This window comes from Saccopteryx bilineata, chromosome 2, assembly GCF_036850765.1.
Source record: "Saccopteryx bilineata isolate mSacBil1 chromosome 2, mSacBil1_pri_phased_curated, whole genome shotgun sequence".
Taxonomy (NCBI): Eukaryota; Metazoa; Chordata; class Mammalia; order Chiroptera; family Emballonuridae; genus Saccopteryx; species Saccopteryx bilineata.
In genome coordinates, this window is record NC_089491.1 from 390822456 (window position 1) to 390828588 (window position 6133).

The 6133-nt window shown below is 47.0% G+C and overlaps 1 non-coding gene across 1 annotated transcript; it reads left to right on the forward strand.

The window, feature by feature from the left end:
* The first annotated feature begins 3581 nt into the window (after window positions 1-3581).
* Window positions 3582-3658, forward strand: TRNAS-GCU (transfer RNA serine (anticodon GCU)). The gene has a single exon. It is a non-coding gene; the product is annotated as a tRNA-Ser (tRNA).
* Window positions 3659-6133: the final 2475 nt, after the last annotated feature.

The window sequence follows — 6133 nt, forward strand, 5'->3', positions numbered from 1 at the left end:
ATATATTTTGTGTTTGCATTAGTGCATTCAGACGCCAGAAAAGATAAGTACTTTAACAATCCTAAGACAGAAGTCAGCAGAGGGAGGCGCTTGCTAATAGCTTCAATACATTTCCTTCCGTTGTAAGTTCCAGCTTTCATATCTTTCCAAGTTCTTCCCTCCAGTTTAGCAGTCAGCGGACTTGCCAGAAGGCCCGCCCCCTCCCCCTCCCCACCCCAACTCTGGCCCGGCTGTACACACTGGAGCGCCCTTCCTTACTGCAAAGCCTCACTCACTCTCACCCAGAGAAACGGGTGGGGAAACGGTGCTTCTGCTGTAGGAGTGAGGTGAAAAACAGCCGACAGCCTCCTTACCTAGACTCTTCCCGCCCCAGCCCCCCGCTCCCCGCCCTGTCCATCAGCAACCTCCCTCCCCTACCCCTGCCCCGCGGCCTGTCTGACCCAGGGTATCTGCAAATCCCCACCCCCGCTCCTGCCCGGAGAGGTTCCTTGCCCGGGCCAGGCGTTCCCTGCTGTTACACCCTTATCCGTCAGGGCCACGTGCCCTGAGTTTTCCCTGTGCCACTGTGAGTTAGAGCTGGGGCCGGCACAGATTTCCTATAAAAAGCCAGAGAATAAATATCTTAGGCTTTATAGAGGACACAGCCTCTGTCACCACCCCTCCGCTCTGCCATTGTCCTGTGTATTAATTAGTCAAGGGTCTCCAGAGAAACAAAACCAGTAGGAAATATGTAGAGATATGAGGAGATTTACGACGACAATTGGCTCACATGGTTACGGAGATTGGCAAGTCTCACGGGATCGGCCCTCTGCAAACCACAGAACCAGGAAATCTGGTGGTGTAATTCAGTCTAAGTCCAAAGGTCTGAGACCCAGGAGCTCTGACGTCTGAGGGCAGGAGGAGATGGGTGTCCCAACTCGAAAAGAGCGAAAATCAGCCCTTCCTAAACATTTTTGTCCCTCTCAGGCCCCGGTGGATTGGATGATGTCAGCCCCCATTGGTGAGGGTGAGCTTCCTGGCACCGTCTACTGTCTCAAACGCTAGTCTTCTGCAGGCTTCCCTCGCAGGCACACCCAGGAGCAATATTTTACCAGCTGTATGGGAAACCAGTAGCTCAGTCACATGGACAAACGTAATTAACTGTTACCGGGTGTGAAAGTAGCCCTAGGCAATGCATGCCCACAAATGAGCCAAACCGTGTTCCAGTGGGTCTTCCTTTATGGACCACTGACAATGGAATCTCATCTAAGTATCAGGAGTCACAAAACGTTATTCATTTGCATTTAAAAATGTAAAAGCTATTTTTTTTAGCTCAGAGGTCCCATGAAAACAGGCAGTGGGCTGAATTGTCCCATAAGTCAGCCCTGCTGAACCCTGTGTTAGAGATTTCAAATAAGCTTCTCCTGTAGAATTTGGCATAGAGTAGATAATATTGATAATAATAATAATAAAAGTTACCTTTGAAAAAGAATGAGGAAAGAAAGGTGAAAGGAAGAAATAAATAACAAACTAGAGGAACAAATGAAGAAATGAAACGATTATGAAAAACATTTGATTCGTCCCAAGGAACTATAGAAATGTCATTGATCCATTTTCTTTTTTTAATTCTGGTCTAAAGTTCCATCTCTGGACCCCCTCGCATCCAATTTTTAAATGTATGCCTCATTTGTTGAGTCAACAAATGCTCTTCAATACCGGTATTATGCAACCAGGCCTGGATTCCAGCCACTAAAAGGAGACCAACGGATAAGAAAGGTCCCAGCCTCCCAGAGCTCAGACCCTAGAAAAGGCTTCGCTAAGTGGACAAGAAAGCACATTACCGTATAAACGCCTATGAGGCACTTCAGGACTCTGGGATCACACAGGATGTTACAGTCAAGACGGGGTCAGCCTGCAGTTAAAGCGAGAGAGGTCGGAGGGGCTGGAACAGGTGGACGTTGTGACCTTCACCATCACCCGACTCCCCTCCTTGCCTTCTGATCAGAGCCGGCCTGTGTAACTCTGGAATCCTTGATAGAATCGAGCCCAGAAGACTTAACAGTGCACTAAACGCGTGTGTCTCCTCACCCCAAGTCACATGGTGAAATATGAACCCTTAACGCGATGACCCGGGGAGGGGGGAGGCTTTCGGGGCTGATTAAGTCATGAGGGCAGAGCCCTCATAAATGTCCTTCGGTTGAAGAGACGAGAGAGGGATCATTTTTCTCTTACCCAGGTGAGAAGAGAGGGAGGAAAACAGACATCTCTCCACCAGGAAGAGGACTCTCCCCGGACAGCAAATCTTCCAGCATCTGCCCCTTGGACTTCCCGGCCCCAGAACTGTGAGAACTAGACGTTTGTTGCTCCAGAACCCCCGCCCCCAGCCTGCGTCATTCTGTTATAGGAGCCCAGATTGATTAAGAAAGGGCTCATTTCATGTCCAGAACATCTCTCTACAGCTCTTCGAGATGCCCTCTAATTGTTAATTTGCAGGTTTGTTGGGTTATAAATTCCAGAAGAATTTGAGATAGATTTCCATCTTAAAACACATGTAAAATATTTTCTTCAAACAAAGAAGAAGAAAAAAAAAAAACCAAGCCCCAGCTGCCATATGTTTTTGTGAAAGATACAGAAAGGGTCTCAAAAATGGATGTTTCTTGCACGGCCCTGAGATAAAAGCTAGGGAAACAGCATTAAATCTTAAAGGAGCAGAAGCATTTCTGAAGGGGACTCGGATAATACGGACCAGACCCTTGGCTTTCTGAAGAGCTAACTCAATACTGGGCTGGAGCTCAAAGAATGTAGATGAATCAGTGTTTAACATGAGCCCTCAATGGTCTCTTACACACATCAAATGTCTCCAGCCTGCTTCTGGCAAGTGCTGAATTGTAGCAAATTCATGATGGGTTTCTCTGATGCGTTCCTGAACACGTGTCCGTAGATCCTGCTTTAATCATTGAAAGGCGTAGCCAGCCTTCCGGGAAGGTGGAGAAAGCCATACAGTGTGATGGGAGAGGCAGGAAGGCCCGCTGCCCCGGGACATCTGCGTGCATCCAGGTGCCAAGGGGCTGGGAGCCCTCCGTGAGCAGGAACCCAATCACATCCCTGTCCCCCTCAGCTTTCTGCAGGGACTCCCCATCAGCTTCCAAATAAAACCCACATCCCTTGAAGTGATATAAAGAGATCATCCCAGAAAAAAAATTAAGTTAGATCTCTACCTCATGCTTTAAACCAAAATAATTTCCAGATGGGTTGAAGAGTTAAATGTAAGAAATAAAACCTGAAAAAAGAAAAATAGAGAGAGAAGGAAGCCTTCTCTGATCTAGGGATTGTAAAGATTAACTAAACACGCAAGCAAAGAAGGAAAAAAGGATGGGGTAGATCGGACTACGTAAGAACCAGAGAGGTCTGAATGTGGCGGAAAGAAAGCTAATGACATCGAAAGGCCAATGGCCAGTAGGAGAAAATATTTTACTCTATGATGAAGAGCTCCTGTTTTAAAATGCAGAGCAGCAGTCTGCAAAGAAATGGGGGGGGGGGGGAAGATAACTATGGCAACAAAAATATATGGGTTAAAGACATGCACAAAAGAAAAAGTAGAGGCCCCTGGCCAGTTGGCTCAGTGGTAGAGCGTCGGCCTGCTGTGCAGAAGTCCCGGGTTCGATTCCCGGTCAGGGCACACAGGAGAAGCGCCCATCTGCTTCTACACCCCTCCCCCTCTCCTTCCTCTCTATCTCTCTCTTCCCCTCCCGCAGGGAGGCTCCATTGGAGCAAAGATGGCCCGGGCGCTGGGGATGGCTCCTTGGCCTCTGCCCCAGGCGCTAGAGTGGCTCTGGTCGCGACAGAGCGACGCCCCGGAGGGGCAGAGCATCGCCCCCTGGTGGGCGTGCCGGGTGGATCCCCGTCGGGTGCATGCGGGAGTCTGTCTGACTGTCTCTCCCCATTTCCAGCTTCAGAAAAAAATACAAAAAAAAAAGAAAAAGTAGAAATCCAGTGACTTATTCAACACATATTATGCTTATTCTACGCCAGACCCCACGTCCGTCAATAAGAAAGGGGCCGGGCTTGGAGGAAGCTATTATACATGCAGCCGACAGAACCCTCTCCCGGGGGTGCTGGCTGCCTGGGACTCCGACAGGGGCCCTTTCTAGACTTACCTCCAGCAAAGGTAGTTGTCTCTCCCACAGAGGGGTCCCTCCCCTGGGACAGCCGTACCTGATGGCCGGTCAAGGGAGAGGTTACCATGGACGGTCTCCCTGGCCTTGAGGCAAGTCAACTCTAAGGGTGACCCAGCTCACACTTCGGCTTGGCTTCTCCTCTTCCTGGTCCTGCTCTGCTCGCTTCTGTTGGGATGGTCGAGTCCCCAAAGCCACTCTGCAGCAGACACACTTCCCCGAACCCATCCCGGCTCTGTTTCTCGGGGAACTGAGGTGAGACAGGTGTGTTCAGCTTAACCGGTAATCAGAGAAATGCATTCGGGAGCAATGACATGACTTTTGCCTCTCTTGTGAAAGAAATGCAGGTTTTTAAATGAGAATACCCAATGGTTCTAAATAAGACAATGAACCATCTCATATAAGCCTGATGCAGACATACTTGGGTTACCTTTTTAAAAAAAAAAATTTATTGAATGTATTGGGGTGGCATTGGTTAATAAAATTATACAGGTGTCAGGGGTACAATTCTATAATACACCATCTGTAGGTTGTATTGTGGGTGCACTACCCAAGTCAAGTCTCCCTCCATCACCGTTCTGGGCCCCGCCCCCTCTTCTACCTCCCTCCACACCCTTTCTCTCTTGTTTCTCATTATGTTATCTGTGTCTGTGAGGCTTCTTTCTTTTCTTTTCTTTTCTTTTTTTTTTTCTTTACTGGAATTGCTATTCTAGAGAATAATTTAGCATGTATGTGTCAGATTCATGAATACACATAACTTTGGATTCCTCTAATTCTAAAGATTTTGGTCTCATGGAAAAAATATTTACAAAGAAGGTGACTTTTATTTGAAACATGCTGAACATCTTAGGAAAAATATTCAGAAACAATCTAAATGTCCACATGAAGGAAAATTCTCTAATAAATGATGCCCCATACTTACTATGCAGCTATGTCAAAACGTTTTCTGGAATAATAAGAACAAGAGTAAAGAGTCAGAAGGCTTTGATCTTGACAGATAGTTCACAAAATAGCCTGTCTAGTATAAGCTCATTTTTTTTTTTTTAACTTGCCGCTTGCAGGCAGGGAGCACCGTCAGCTTTCGTTTTAAATGAAGTCACAAGCTGGCCCCTGAAAGATAAATTCAGCTTGGAAGATGGAGGGAGGGCATTTGGCCAAAACAGAATTTAGAATGTAAGTGATGTAGATAGTTTGGAGGGAGTGGAGAGAAAAGATATACACTCTCTATTGTACCCCAGTGTGCATTACTCTCTACTACTGTGGGTTTCTCCTTTCTTATTTTTAAATTTGTTATTGAATGTATTGGGGCAACATTGGATCATAAAATTATATAGGGTTACAGTTCTGTACTGCATCATCCGTACATTGTGTCGTGCGATCACCACCCCAAGTCAAGTCTCCCCTCATCGCTGTTCATTCCCGTTCCTCCTTCCACCTCCCCCACCCTCCCTCCTCCTCCAGTAACTGTCACACTGCTGTCCGTGTCTCTGAGGGGGTTTTTTCTGCTTAATCCTTCATCTTTTTCACTCAGCATCCCCCCCAAGCCCTCTGCCCTCTGACAGCTGTCAGACTGTCCTCTCTATGAGTATCTCTATTTTGATTGTGAGTTTATTTTGATCATTAGATCCTCCATATAAGTGAAGTCATCTGGTACTTGTCTTTCTCTGACTGGCTTCTTTCACTTGGTATAAGACTCTCCGTGTCTATCCATGCTGTCGTAAGAAGTCAGAGTTCCTTCTTTTCTTACAGCCGCGTAGTATTCCGCCGTGCAAATGGACCACAGCTGCTTCCAAATCTTGGCTTTCTTGTAGATAACGCCGCAGTGAGCAGAGGGGTTCATATGTTCTTTCGCATTAGGGTGGCGGGTTCCTTTGAGTATATTGCCAGAAATGGAACCAATGGGTTATAAGGCAGATCCATTTTTAATTCTTTGAAATAACTCTACACTGCTTTCCACAGTGGCTGCACCAATCAGCATT